Consider the following 15,682-nt stretch of genomic DNA (forward strand, 5'->3'; position numbering starts at 1 on the left):
TCCAAGTTCACTGCACTGTGTTTAACAGAGGCAAACAGAGGAAGCCGACAAGCCTCTGTCTGTCTGTGTCTGTATGTGTGTGTGGGGGTGTGTGTGTGTGTCTGTCTGTCTGTGTGTGTGTCTCTGTGTCTGTGTGTGTCTGTGGGGGTGGGGGTCTGTGTGTGTGCTGCTCCAGATCCAGTTGTTCTTTCGAGCTTGAAATTGTCAAGTGGTTCTTTCTCAAAGTTACCACACTACCTTCGACCGGTAGGGTGCTGTCGCTACCTTCGACCGGTAGGGTGCTGTCGCTACCTTCGACCAGTAGGGTGCTGTCGCTACCTTCAACCGGTAGGGTGCTGGTGCTACCTTCGACCGGTAGGGTGCTGTCGCTACCTTCGAACGGTAGGGTGCTGGTGCTACCTTCGACCGGTAGGGTGCTGGAGCTAACTTCGACCGGTAGGGTGCTGGAGCTACCTTCGACCGGTAGGGTACTGGGGCTTCACCAGGCCCAGTGAGCAGTTGTCCCAGTTCCATTTGCTCCTGTTGACTAGGGGAAGAAGCCAATTCTTCAATGCAGTGGACCTAACGAGGTCGGCATGATCTGCCAACTGACCAAGGGTGGACATTCGAAAGACACTCACTAAATGCTCTTGGACATGACGAGGTAAATATTGAAGGGATAGCTGATTCCACCTCCTCAACATCTGTGACGGTGGCCTATCGCCTAGGCTGTCATCAGCTAGTAATCGGGCAATACGAGTCTCCCTAGATGGCTGAGTGTGCTGGAGGTGGCTGGTGTGGCCACTTCCTTCCTATTCACTTATATAGTTGTTTGGAGGCTGTTCCTTACCTAAATCAGTAACGAAGTCCAGTTGAATTTTCTCAAAACAATCTTTAACATTAAACACAAAAGGGTTAACGTCTGTAGAATACTGATTTATCTTAACGTTGTATTGTCCCTATTCAACAGTCCATATAAAGTAAGTTATTATTCAACGTAGAAAAGCAGTCAACAGAAATTGTCGACCCCTAGCTCACCCTCGTCCAATCTCCAACTGCCGACGCTGGCTGTCGAACCTATGTTTAAACACACGAAGGTTCCACCAGCACAAGCTCTCTCCCTTGTGCGTGCACTGACCCCGGCTCCAACAACCGTGCTGCCGGGCTGAGCCCAGCACGCATGCCAGCCCCGGCTGAAGCTGCCATCGCCGAGCCAACCGCGTACACACCGGCTACTTATGCGGTGCAGGCCCTCGCGCATGAAGAGTATAGGAAGAGGCCTACGAACCCCATAGGATATCGCCGACACATGCGACCGCAACATGAGCCTATGGCCTTTACAGCTGCCTTAAGCATGTCATATGGGAGATCACTACCCGGATCCACTAAGATACCCTCCACTTCTCAGGCAATCTGCTCTAGAAGGTGCTCCACACATAAACCGTACTTTGTGTTCTGACTTGTCGCATTGAGGGCAGAGAAATGCCCATCGAGGATCATGAACTACACAGGCGCATTATTAATGAAAGGGGGAATCTTTAGTTTGACCTCCCCAGCTGAAAGGGGTTTACCCTCATCACTCCCCATTTTAAATTAGAAGGTAGTGTGAACTCATGGGGTCACCACTGGTATTCACCACAGCTTACAAACAAATAAAGAATACACTCACACGTTCCTTTCAGCCACCGTGAAGCTGACTTTACTTTCTATTCACTAGACACCACACTGTATTCTTGTAAAACTCTACAGGTGGACCGTGGAGAGAATTCTGGCTGGTTGGATCACTGCCTGGTATGGAGGTGCCAATTCTCAGGACAAGAATAAGCTCCAGAGCAGAGGACACAGTCTTCAGGAGATGAATATGACGCCGAGTACTATCGGATGGAAGGACACGAAGGACACGCCAGACTTGCTTCCCTACGCATGAATCAGGCGAGTCCACACAATTTATCTGATGCCACTGTGTGCATCAAAATTAATGACGTGAGGGTAAGTTGCTTAATAGATAGTGGAAGCACGGAAAGTTTTATTGACCAGGGGTTAGTCAACCGCCTTGCCCTCCCCACACACCCAAGTGAGCACCGGATCCTGTTAGCAGCCAGCAGCCTTGTGGCTGAGGTAAAACAGTTTTGCAGGGTTACTCTAGAAATCCAGGGCATAAAATACGAAAGGTTCAAATTACTAGAACTCCCTCACCTCTGTGCCCCGGTATTATTGGGGTTAGATTTTCAGTGCCAGTTAGAAAGCATTGCAAATCTGCACAACGGGCCTCACCCCCCACTACCCCTTACAAAGAAACAACACTGCAGCCTGTCTGTCCTGAACATAGAACCCCCTCCATTGTTCACACACCTGACCCCAGAGAGCACACCAATATCCACAAAGAGCAGGAGGTACAGCCCGAGGGACAGAGCCTTCATTAGGACAGAGGTCTGCAGGCTACTACAGAAGGGCATCAGAGAGCAGAGCTCCAGCCCCTGGAGAGCCCAGATGGTTGTAGTAAAGTCAGGAGAAAAACTGCGCATGGTAGTGGATTACAGCCAGACAATCAACAAATTTACACAACTAGATGCCTACCCACTGCCACGCATAGCAGACATGGTCAACAACATTGCGCAGTATAAGGTGTTCTCCATCATAGACCTGAAGACGGCATACCACCAACTGCCCATGAGAAACAGCGATCGCATTTACATGGCATTTGAGGCAGACGGCAGGCTGTATCAATTTCTGCGACTCCCCTTCGGTGTCATCGATGGAGTGTCCCTGTTTCAGAGAGAAATGGACCGAATAGTAGATGAGTTCCAACTGAAAGCGGTGTTCCCCTACTTAGACAACGTGACAATCTGTGGCCACACTTAGGAGGATCATGACATGAATTTAAAACGCTTCTTCCAGGAAGCTGAGGAAAGGAACCTAACGTACAACAGGGACAAGTGCGTCTTTAGCGCCAGGAAGTTGCCAATCCTGGGCTACATTATGCAGAACAGGGAAATCAGCCCAGACCCAGCCCGCATGCATCCTCTCCTAGACCTCCCAGTGCCACACACGCTGAAAGCACTAAAAAGGTGTTTGGAACTGTTCACTTACTACGCCCAATGGGTCCCCAACTCTGCCGACAGGGCCCGTCCACATAAAAGCCTCAGTTTTCCCACTGTCCCCAGCAGCCACCAGATCATTCAGGGACATTAGGGACCATATTGCTAAAGCTACCATGCGGTCCATAGACGAGTCGATCCCGTTTCAAGTAGAAACGGATGCATCCGATGTGGCTCTGGCAGACACCCTAAACCAAGACGGACGACCAGTGGCCTTTTTCTCGTGAACCCTACAGGGGTCAGAGGTAAGACACTCAGCAGCAGAGAAGGAGGCCCTAGCTATTGTGGAAGCAGTGAGGCACTGGCGACATTATCTGGCGTGCAAACACTTCACCCTCGTCACAGACCAACGGTCTGTGGCTTTTATGTTCAATAACCAGAATAGTGGGAAAATTAAGAATGACAAAATCCTGCAGTGGCATTTAGAATTCTCTACATTTAACTACGACATTCTATACCGCCCCGGGAGACTCAACAGGCCCCCCGACGCACTGTCCAGAGGCACTTGTGCCACCCTTAACCCCACGTCCCAGTTGCAGAGCTTGCACAATGAGCTGGGCCACCTGGGGGTCACTAGACTGTTTCACTTAATTAAAACCCAAAACCTCCCATTTTCGGTCGAGGAAGTGAGGTCAGTGAACAAGAGCTGTCCCATCTGTGCAGAATTTGCAAACTGCAATTTTACCGGCCAGACAAAGCCACCCTGATAAAACCTACCAAATGTTTTGAGTACCTCAGCCTCGATTTTAAAGGCCCGCTCCCATCCAATAACAGAAATGTCTATTTCCTAAACGTACTAGATGAATATTCCCGTTTCCCCTTCGCAATCCCGTGTTCTGGTGTATCAACAGCCACTGTTATAAAATGCCTCCAACCCATCTTCAGCATATTTGGGTACCCGAACTACATACACACAGACAGGGGGGCTGCATTCATGAGCGCAGAAGTACCACAGTACCTGCACGAGAAAGAGATTGCTACCAGCCGCACTACAAGTTACAATCCCAGGGGGAATGGACAAGTCGAAAGGGAAAATGCCACTATCTGGAAAACGGTCCTCTTGACTTTAAAAGCAAAAGACCTGCCTGTTACTAGATGGCAAGAAGTGTTGCCAGTGGCCCTACACTCTATACGTTCTTTGTTGTGTACTGCCACTAACATAACCCCACATGACCGTATCTTTTCTTTCACAAGGAAAGCCACAACGGGCACAGTTCTGCCTAAATGGATGATGACACCGGGACCTGTTCTCCTCCGGAAGCACTGCAGACCCCACAAAGTGGGGTCTATGGTGGATCAAGTGGAGTTGAGCCACGCGAACCCTCAGTGCCTTCGTCACATTCCCAGATGGAAGAGAAGACTCGGTGGCCACCAGGGATCTCGCACCGGCCGGACGTGTGAACAACGCAGAGGAAACACAGATGTTTACGGATCAACAAGGGAGCGCTGCAGCACTCACTAGAACAGTCGTCCATCGAGTCACCCCAGAGGACTAGACCACCCACCCCGGAAATCAGGACCCTGGGTACGCCCGCCCCACAAAATATCACCATCCTAGACTTGATGGCAGGACCTAATCCCATACAAGAGGATCCCCAGCCCACACGGCCACATGGCCATCTAATACTTCCCACTCCCACACCTCCACCAAGAAAGGCCGAAAGGCAGATCGCACTCCCCACCTCTACACCACGACCGAGGAGGTCCAGAAGGCAATGGAAGCCACGAAAAATTTTGGATATAGACTTACACACAAGGGAAGGAGGACGGGGGGTGGGGGGGAAATAACATTTTTTTACGTGGGGGGGTGAACCTGGAAGGCTATTCTGTAGCTCTGGACTGCTTTATCACAAGGTCACCGGGATGACCCCTGGTGGCCTAGTGGTGTAATTACATATCACCACACACTCAGCGGCACAAGGACAGCTTCTTCCCCTCCGCCATCAGATTCCCAAATGATCAATGAACTAAAGACCCTGCCTGACTTGACTTTTTTTGTTTCCTCTGGTCATAACGGTTTCTTCCTACTCTTCAAGATGTACTGGGGGTTGTAGGTCAATTGGGCAGTGCAGGCTCAAAGGGCCTGTTATTGTGAAGTATGTCTGAATTTTTAAAAATATTGTGATGGAGGTGAGGTGTAACCGTGGCTCTTTGACATTCTACAGACCAGAGACCAGTGAGGGTGGAGTTACTGACTGTGTTCGAGGCCCAGACCGACAGATTTTTAGGCTGTTGGGGATTTACGGGTTAAAAGCAACAGGGAGGTAAGTGGGGCTGAGCCAAAATCAGATTGTGATCTGAGAGACTCGTGGAGCTGGTTCTACCAGCCGCTTCTATTCTGTAATGGGTTTGCATGTTCTCCCTGCATTTTCCCCAGGGGGCACTGTGCTGTAGGTCTAAATTTAAATGTATTTGAAACATGCCATATGGAAGGCCACTCCAGCGAAACCGTCTCTGCCAGCTGTTTGGAAGAACTGTCTATCGTCCAATCCACCACATTGTTAAGCCGATCTCCCACCTGCTTTTTTAAATTTTAACGACACGGCTTGGTAGAAGGCACATGTGCAGCCAAATGACCCTACCAACCTCTTACGATCTTAGAGGGTGGTAGGAAACCCACGCAGACACGGAGAAAATGTACAAACACCTTACAGACAGTGCAAGATTCGAACCCTGGTTGTTGGCGATGTAACGGCATTGCGCTAACCGCTATGCCAACCTTGTCACTGTAGTTTGGTGACCAAAACTACACACAATACCTCAAAATTGGCCTCACCAATGTCTTAAAATAACATCCCAACTTCTGGACTCAATACTTTGATTTATGAAGGCCAATATGCCGAAAGTTCTCTTAATAATCCTGTCCACCTGTGACGCCGCTTTCAGGGAATTATCCATGTGTATTCCCAAGTCCCTCTCTTCTACCACGCTCCTCAATGCCTGACCACTCACCGTGTACGTCCTTTCTGGTTTGTCCAATTTACCACATTATCATCCAGATCATTGATATAAATGACAAACCATGGTCCCAGCACCGATCCGAGGCACCTCTAGTCACAGGCCTCCAGTCTGAGAAGCATCATCCACTACTCTCTGGCTTCTCCTGTCCAGCCATTGTCGAATCCGGTTCACTACTTCACCATGAAAACTGAGCGTAATTAAATGGAATTGTTCCAGTCCTTTCAGGTCAGAAAAGTTTAAAACTAGAAATCACCAATTTAAGGTGAGAGGGGAAATATTTAAAAGAGGCCTGTGGAGGCAGAGGTTTCATACCGAGGTTGGTGGTTACGTGGAAAGTGGAAAAGAGGGGGAGTCACGTGATGGAGTAGTGGCCGGACGGTGAACTCCAGCCCTCTCCAGAAAAGTCGGGAAAAACAAAGAAAAACACAAAGGCACAGAAATAAAAGTTACAGAAAAGTGAGTATAAAGGTGGAAAGAAGATGGCGACAAAAAAAGAAAAATCAAAAGCAACGGTAAGAAGAGAGGAAGAGAAGACAAAGGAGGAAAAAGGTGAAGGCCTTACCTGTCCGAAGAGGCCCGCTGCGGAGAGAGAAACCCGCTCCCTCAGGTCGGTAAATAATGGACTACAAAAATGGCTCGCAGAGCCGAGTAAAAGTGCGCAACCGCGCATGCACGATACTTCGCGCATGCGCGATGCGCATGAAAAAAAACACACCGATGGGAGGGGTGACCAGCTGGGGAGTCGATCTCCACAGCCGGCAACGACAGCTGCAGAACACCTGCAGCAAGAAGAGACCACAGAAGACAATAGAAACAAGAAAGAAGAGGAAAGGGCAACAAAGAAACAACAGATGGCCAACCCAGAGGAAGAAGAAGAGGAAGAGGAAGAGTACAGTGAAATAGAAGAAGAAGGGAAAGGCAAGATAAAGGATATACTTTCTCTTATTAAAGATTACATGGAGTCATTTAAAGAATGGCAAACACAGGAATTTAATGATTTAAGAAGAAGAATAAACAACACAGAAGAGAAAATGAATAAAATAGATTTGACCTTAACAGAAATGGGAAAGAAAATGGACAAGATGGAAGAGCGGGCAATAGCAGCAGAAATGGAGGTAGAAGACTTAAAAAAGAAATTGGAGAAATCTAATAAAAAAACTAAAGAGACACAAGAACTACTAGCTCAAAAAATAGATACAATGGAAAACCATAACAGAAGAAATAACATAAAGATAGTGGGCCTTAAGGAAGATGAAGAAGGCAAGAATATGAGGGAGTTTATAAAAGAGTGGATCCCTAAGACCCTAGGATGTCCAGAACTACAGCAAGAAATGGAAATAGAAAGGGCACATAGAGCATTGGCCTCTAAACCACAAACACAACAAAAACCAAGATCTATTGTAGTAAAATTCCTAAGATATACTACAAGAGAAAAGGTACTGGAGAAGACAATGGAAAAAGTAAGAGAGGGCAACAAACCACTGGAGTATAAAGGGCAAAAAATCTTCATTTATCCAGATATAAGTTTTGAACTCCTAAAGAAGAGAAAAGAGTTCAATACAGCAAAGGCGATTTTATGGAAGAAAGGGTATAAATTTATACTAAAGCATCCAGCTGTATTGAAAATATTTATTCCAGGACAACAAAACAGACTATTCTCGGATCCAGAAGAAGCACGAAAATTTGCAGAACAATTACAAAAATAGACTGAGGGATGAAGACGGGTAATGAGAGTTAAAATGATCACGATTGATATGTATGTGGGTAAAGACAAAAATAGACTGAGGGATGAAGATGGGTAATGAGAGTAAAAATGATCACAATTGATAGGTATGCGGGTAAAGAGGTATAAGAGTGAATAGAGACAATGAGCATACATGAATGTATCTGTACTTAGAGGAAAATATAGATAGTATAGACAAGAATTAATAAGGGAAGGTAATGGAATAGAGAGAATAAGGAGGGAATTAAAAGAGTGACCTTTGTGACATATGAAAAGTGAAATCTTTTCTGGGGGAGGCGGGGTGGGGGGAAATAGCGGTCACTGCAAAATCAGTTGACGCTTGCGAGTGGATTCGCAAATCCAAATGGAGAGGGGAGATGTGGTTGTCCGACAAGGGATAAAGGACAACTCAGGAGGGGAAGGGGAGATTGGGGATAAATAAGATAGAAATAGGAGAATAAGGAAAATGTTAGATGTTGTAGGAATGTTGTCTTATAAAGAGTTGAAAATAAGAAAACAGAAATGGAAAAGGAGGAAAGGTAATGATGGAAAAACGGAAAGAGAAGATAAACAAAATATAAAAGGGCTACGCTGAACTATATGTCTTTAAATATTAATGGAATACATAACCAAATTAAAAGGAAGAAACTACCAAATTTAAATGAATAAATGTATTCCATTAAAAAAAATAACATATTGGTTAAGAAATAAGATTGAAATATTCGAACAAGTATAGGAGCCTTACATTAAATACAATAGCGAAAACCTACCGGGGACAAACAGTACCTAAGTTGATGGAAGGAGAAGGAAAGAAAAGAATGGACTCAGTAGAATTTCTGGTGTAATTTTGTTGAATGACAACATTGTCTGACTGGCTTAATGCAACCTAGATTGTATACCTAAAATGGATGAGAGGGGGGGGTGGGGGGGTGGTTTGGGAGGAAAGGGGGGGGGGAGAAAAAGTCACTGTATATGTGTGAAAAAGAAATAGTGTATATCATGGCTAATGTGATTTATGGTGTGAAAAATAAAAAATTTAAAAAAAAAAAAGTGGAAAAGACAGAGATGAATTAAATGGATGAGACTCAAATAGGAATTATTTAGCGGGATATGGGGCCACAGACGGGCAAAAGGGGTGAGGTCTGGAAGACACCTTGGTTGGCATGGATGAGGTGAGCAGAAGGGGCTTTTTCTGTGCAATATATCTGAATTAAGGCCCTTCAGCCCATCGAGCCTGGTCCACCATTCAATCATGAGCTGATCCATTTTTCCCACTCAGGCCCGCCTTCTCCCCATAACCTTTGCTGGCCTGGCTAATCGGGAACGCATAAACCTCTGCCTTAGTCAGATGTAAAAACCTGTGTTGGCGTCCTGCTTTTTATTTTTATCCCGTCTTCTCTCCCTCACCGCCTATCATATCTGTGTTCACCCTTCAGCTGCCAATCTGTGCTTCCCATCCACCCTTTCCTTCACATATCTGCCCATTCCTTGCTTTTCCTAATGACGGGTTTCTGCCTGAAACGTTGACTGTTTGTTGCCTCGAGCTGTTGAGTTCCTCCAGCGCATTGCCTGCTGCGCCAGTTCTCCAGCAGTGTCTCTCCTCTACCTCAACCTGCATGTTTTTTTGGTGTATCATTCTCTGAACATTCAGGGCTATAATGATCTTGACATTGACCGTCAGAGGGAAGAAACACGTTGTGGTGATACACCACTAGTCTACAACAGGGGGCGACCTGTGCACCTGTGGTGAGACACCACTAGTCTACAACAGGGGGGCGACCTGTGTCCCTGTGGTGAGACACCACTAGCCTACAACAGGCGGCAACCTGTGTACCTGTGGTAATACACCACTGGCTTACTCCAGGGGGCGACCTGTGTACCTGTGGTGATACACCTCTGGCCGACTGCAGGGGGCGACCTGTGTACCTGTGGTGATACACCTCTGGCCAACTGCAGGGGGCGACCAGTGTACCTGTAGAAGAGCACCGGAGGACAAGGCAACACCTGGCCAGCTGTCAATCAGCTGACCTGAATTGTCCAAGACCCACCCGGTCAACTACCAATCACCTTCCAGCATATAAGCTACATCCGGCCCCTCGAGGTCAGTCTCTGAGCCAGCACAGCTACTCTCACAGCCAGCTCTGTGGAAGTTTATGTGGAATAAAGCAGTTGAACAGACTTTATGTTTTGTGTCTGCTTTTCTGCTCGATAGCGCATCACACGTTCTCAATTTCAGGAGGGAAATGTGTTCTTTTCTCCTTGCAGCAGACTTGGGAAGCAAAGCCACTGGGTAATTAACCGCTAAATGTATTAAAGGCTTTTACCAAAACCCTGAGCTTCAAGGAATTTCTGCCCTGCAAATGTAAATTATGCATGTTGATCGATACAATTTAAATTTTAAATTTAGACACACAGCCCTTTTGGCCCACGAGCCCATGCTGCCCAAATGGCCTGCAACCCCCTTCCCAGTACATTTCGAAACCTCCGGGGAAAACCCCCTCGAAGAACTCAATCAGGTTTGTCAAGCATGATCTACCCCTGACAAAACTATGCTGATTACTCCCTATCAATCCTTGTACCTCCAAAAATTTGTAAATAGCATCCCTCAGAACACTTTCCATCAACTTGCCCACCACAGACGTCAGACTTACAGGCCTATAATTCCCAGGTTTGCATTTGGACCCTTTCTTAAACAGAGAAACCACATGCGCCACCCTCCAATCCTTTGGTACCACCCCCGTGGCCAGTGACATCCTAAATATCTCTGTTAATGGCCCCACTAACTGTCCACTAGCCTCCCTGAGTGTCCTAGGGAATATTTTGTCCGGTCCGGGAGATTTATCCACCTTTATCTTTTTTAACACAGCCATCACTACCTCCTCGGTTATCCTTATATGCTTCATGACCTCCCACTATTTTTCTTTACCTCAACTGGTTCAATATTTTTTTCCCTAGTGAATACCGAGGCAAAGAAATCATTCAAAATTTCCCCCATTTCCTCAGACTTCTCACTCAGCTTACCCTCGCTATCTACAAGAGGTCCAATTTTACCTCTCACTAATCTTTTACTTTTAATGTACTTATAGAAACCCTTTGGATTTATTTTTACTCTGTCAGCCAAAGCCTCTTCATGCCTTTTTTTAGCCTTTCTAATTTCTTTCTTAAGATTCCTTCTACACTCCTTGTAGTCCTCCTTCAACTTCTCAGCTCCCTGTTCTTTATATCTCTTGTACACCTCCCTTTTTCTCCTAACCAAATTTCCAATAATTTAATAATAAACAAATAAAGAATTCACTGAAATTCCAAATTTCTCTCTAAGTTGATTAATTAATAAAATTTACCCTTGTGGCGGCTCACCACAAGGCAGGTGAACCGGCCCCACTTTTAAGCCACGCGGCGGGGCAGCCGGCCAAAATGGTACCGTCGGGGGTTTCCCTTCCTTCCAGTTTGGTGCTCAGAAACCCGCGCTTGGGGACCACGTGACGCCTGGATGACGTCAACGCCCTCCAGTGCAGTTCTCAGCCAGGTCCGGACTGGGAGTACAAGTGCAGCCCAGCAGCCTGCAATAAATTAGACTGCTCACTGAGCTCAACCCTTCTGGTTGTGTGCGTTCTTTCAAGAACAGTGTAGCTGCCGCTAGAGTTGGTGAACCCGACTGGTTCAACTGTCTTTGAACCCATCATGAGCGAGCCTGGGATCAGCGCTATAGCCGTGAAATTGCCTGAATTCTGGGTTCAGGAGCTGGAGACCTGGTTCGACCACGTGGAGGCTCAGTTTCACCTCTGCCAGATTTCGTCCGACACGACCAAATTCTACCATGTGGTCGCTGCCCTGGACCAGGCCACTGCCAGACACGTGGTGCATCTTGTTCAGCACCCACCCACTGAGGACAAATACGAAGCCATCAAGTGAGTGCTTACCAGATCCGTCGGACGATCCAGGCACCAACGTGCCGCTCGGGTGCTGCAGTTCGACGCCCTGGGGGACAGGACCCCGATGGAACTGATGGACAAGATGCTCGCGCTCATGGGTAAGTACATCAACAGCCCACTTTTCGAGCACATCTTCCTTGAAAATATGCCCGGGGACATCCGGACATCTCACAACCCACTGCTGGTTCAGGAGAGCTTTACTGACCCGAGGAAGGTCGCCCAAAAGGCCCGAGAGCTGTAGCTCACACGATTCTTGGAAGGCTCAGTGGTCCAGCAGGTCATGAGGCACGACCATGTCAAGCCCACCCCTGGCACTGCAGTAGAGTACTCAGTCCCTGCAGGGGCCACTAAGAGCATAACCAAGGCCACAGCATTTGCTTCAGGCCTCTGCTTCTACCACCAGTGTTGGGGAGCCAAGGCTCATAAGTGTCGTCAACCCTGCTCATTCCAGGGAAATGACCAGGCTGGCCGCTGTTAATGGCTGCGGTGGCTGGCCAAGGACACACCTTCTCTATTTGCGAGACTCAATCAGCGGCCGGCAGTTCCATGACACTGGAGCCAAGATCTGCATCACACCGGCCACAGCTATCGAATCCAGGAACCGACCTCATGGACCTCCCCTCCGTGCGGCCAACACAACGGCAATCCGGATATATGGAGACAAAACAGTCCACTTCCAGACTGACCAAGAGAATTTCACGTGGAGGTTCACCATCTCATCTCTCCCGACTGCCATCCTGGGTGCAGACTTCCTCCTCACACACAGGCTTCTGGTGGACATTCGAGGTAGGCACCTGGTGGATGCCCGTACCTTCCAGGCCATTCACCTCGAAGCCTCCTGCTCAGAGCAACCGCTGATGGCCACGATCAGCAAGCCCAGAGATGATTTCCAGCAGATCCTGGACAAGTTCCCGACACTCCTTAAGCCACAGTTCTCCACTGCCTTGCCACGCCACAGGGTGTTCCACCACATCCCCACCCAGGGCCCGCTGGTTCACGCCAAGGCAAACCAGCTTCCACCTGACAAGCTCCAGGTAGCGAAGGAGGAGTTTTCGCACCTGTTGGAGCTGGGGATCATTCGGCAGTCCGACAGCCCGTGGGCCTCGCCACTCCACCTTGTCCTGAAAGACTCCGGCAGCTGGCATCCCTGCGGAGACTATCGACGGCTCAACGAGGCAACCATTCCTGACCGTTACCCCATCCCTCACATCCAAGACTTTACGGCCAAACTACACGGCGCGAGGGTCTTCTCTGAGGTTGACCTGGTGCGTGGATATCACCAGATCCTGGTGCACCCTGTGGACATACCCAAGACGGCCATCATCACCCACTTTGGCCTGTTTGAATTCCTGCGCATGCCGCTCAAGCTCAAGAACGCCACTCAGACCTTCCAGCGCCTCATGGACTCGGTGGGAAGGGACTTGGATTATGTCTTTATTTATTTGGACGACATCCTTGTTGCCAGCAAGGACCGGGCACAACACAAGGCCCATCTACATACCCTTTTCTCCCGGCTGGCCGACTTCGGCCTTATCATCAACCCAGCCAAGTGCCAGTTCAGGAAAGAGTCTATTCAGTTCCTGGGCCATAACATCACAGCCGAAGGAGCCACGCCCGCCGCTGTGAAGATTGCCAACATCAGGGAGTTCCCACGCCCGAACAGCCTCAAAGGGCTGCAGGAGTTCATGGTTACGGTCAACTTTTACAACCACTTCATCCCGGGAGCTGTGCGCATCATACAGCCGCTGTTCGCCCTCATCGCAGCCAAGCACAAGACGCTTGGTTGGAACCCAAAAGCCTGCACTGCATTTGAGGCCACCAAGGATGCCCTCATGAAGGCCGCCATGATCGCCCACCCGCACACCGACCTGCATATGTCACTCTCTGTCGATGCCTCTGCCACAGCTGTCAGTGACGTCCTGGAGCAGCATGGGCATTGGAAGCCGCTGGCATTCTTCAGCTGCCTGCTCTGCCCGCCGGAACGCAAGTATAGTGCCTTCGACCGTGAGTTACTGGGCATGTACCTGGCGGTGCAGCATTTCCACTATTTTTTGGAGGGGAGGACTTTTACCATTTTCATCGACCACAAATCCCTCACCCAGGTGCTCGCAATGGCAAAGGATCCCTGGTCGGCCCGCCAGCAGCGTCACCTCTCCTTCGTGTCGGAGTTTACCACCGACATTCGGCACAAGGCGGGGAAGGAAATTGTGGTTGCCAATGAACTCTCACGACCAGCCATCTGCGCGCTGATGCCCGGCCTCGACCGATCAGCTCACCCAGGATCAGGAAGCTGATGAGGAGACGAGGGCCTTCAAGACCGCCATCACCAGCCTGCGGTTCCGAGACCTCCTGACTCCGAGCGGCGTAAGCACCATCCTTGGGCACCAGTGGTTCCCCAGCAGTGGCGCAGGCAGGTCTTCCATCACATCCACGACCTTTCACATCTGTCCATCAGGTCCATGGTCCGGATGGTGGCAGAACGGTTCATATGGCATGGGCTGCAGAAGCAGATTGTGGGTTAGGCCAGAACATGCACCCATTGCCAGATGTCCAAGGTGCACTGGCACACCAGGGCGCCTGTACAGGAGTTCGAGCACGTCTGGGAACAGTTCAGCCACATTCACGTGGACATTGTCGGGCCCTTACCCGTTTCCCGGGGCAACCGTTAACTCTTTATGGTGGTACACCTCATGACTCGCTGGCCCGAGGTGATTCCGATGCCAAATGCCTCCACAACTCCTGCTCCCGAGCACTGTTGCATAGTTGGGTTACCCGGTTCAGCGTCCCGGGTTATCTCACCAGCGATTGGGGCACCCAGTTCACATCTGCGCTCTGGGCACAGCTCGCCAACAGGTTGGGGATACAGCTACACCGCACCACGGCATACCACCCGCAGGCCAATGGACTGGTTGAACGTCTGCACCGCTACCTTAAGTCAGCGCTCATGGCCCGCCTCACTGGTCCCAACTGGATGGACGAACTGCCTTGGGTACTCCTGGGCATCCGCTCCACTCCCAAGGAAAATCTGCAGGCATCATCAGCTGAGCTGGTCTACGGTGCGCCACTGGCACTACCTGGTGAGTTTGTCAACGCACCTCACAATCCCCAGCGGTCACCGCATGAACTACTTCCTCACCTCAGGGCACACTTCGAACCCCCACCACCACCCAGTCATGGCACCCGCCTGACTCACGTTCCTGGTGAGCTGCTTTCCGTGGAGTTCATTTTCGTTCAGCGGGGCCCAACCACGGCACCTCTGCAGCGATCATACGAGAGGCCGTACAGGGTTATACAGCATTCCGGCTTCATGTTCACACTGGATTTGGGCAGCAGGCATGAGCTGTTTACCATGAACAGGCTGAAGCCAGCGCCCCTCGATCCCACTGAGCCTGTGGTCATTGCCCAGCCCTAGAGGCGAGGCTGCCCGGCAAAAAAATGACATTGGTGCCGGTTCTGGGGGGGCGGCTGTGTGGCGGCTCACCACTAGGCAGGCGAACCGACCCTGCTTGTAAGCCACGTGGTGGGGCAGCCAGCCAAAATGGAACCATTGGGTGTTTCCCTTCCTTCCAGCTCGGGGCTCAGAAACCCGCACTGGAGGACCACTTGATACCCGGGTGACGTCAGCGCCCTCCAGCGCGGATCTCAGCCAGGTCCGGGGTGGGAGTATAAATGAAGCCCAGCAACATGCAATAAACTAGTCTGCTCACTGAGCTCAACCCGTCTGGTTGTGAGTGTTATTGCAGGAGCAGAGTAGCCGCCGCTACACCCTCTTCAAATCAATCCGTCAATGACTTTATTCCTTTAATCTTCCATTCTCTTTGAAATCTATTATTCAATGAAAAATGAATCAATTTATTCTGATGTATTGGGACCTGAACCGATATTTTACCTTTCGAGCCTATTAATAAATTCCTTTTAGTCCAAATATCTAACAAATGTTTTAAAATCGGTACATTATATCTCTATAATAAAACAGAATTCTACTTAAA

General features: G+C 49.2%; 1 protein-coding gene across 1 annotated transcript in view; it reads left to right on the forward strand.

Annotated features, from left to right (window-relative positions):
- fbxo4 (F-box protein 4) overlaps nucleotides 1-4,833 on the forward strand; it is a 102,134-nt gene extending 97,301 nt beyond the window's left edge. The window contains exon 9 of the transcript XR_011339927.1: nucleotides 1,729-4,833. The gene's annotated coding sequence lies outside the window, so the exon portion shown is untranslated. The remainder of the gene's footprint in view (nucleotides 1-1,728) is intronic.
- Nucleotides 4,834-15,682: the final 10,849 nt, after the last annotated feature.

Source organism: Narcine bancroftii, chromosome 1 (assembly GCF_036971445.1).
Source record: "Narcine bancroftii isolate sNarBan1 chromosome 1, sNarBan1.hap1, whole genome shotgun sequence".
Lineage (NCBI taxonomy): Eukaryota > Metazoa > Chordata > Chondrichthyes > Torpediniformes > Narcinidae > Narcine > Narcine bancroftii.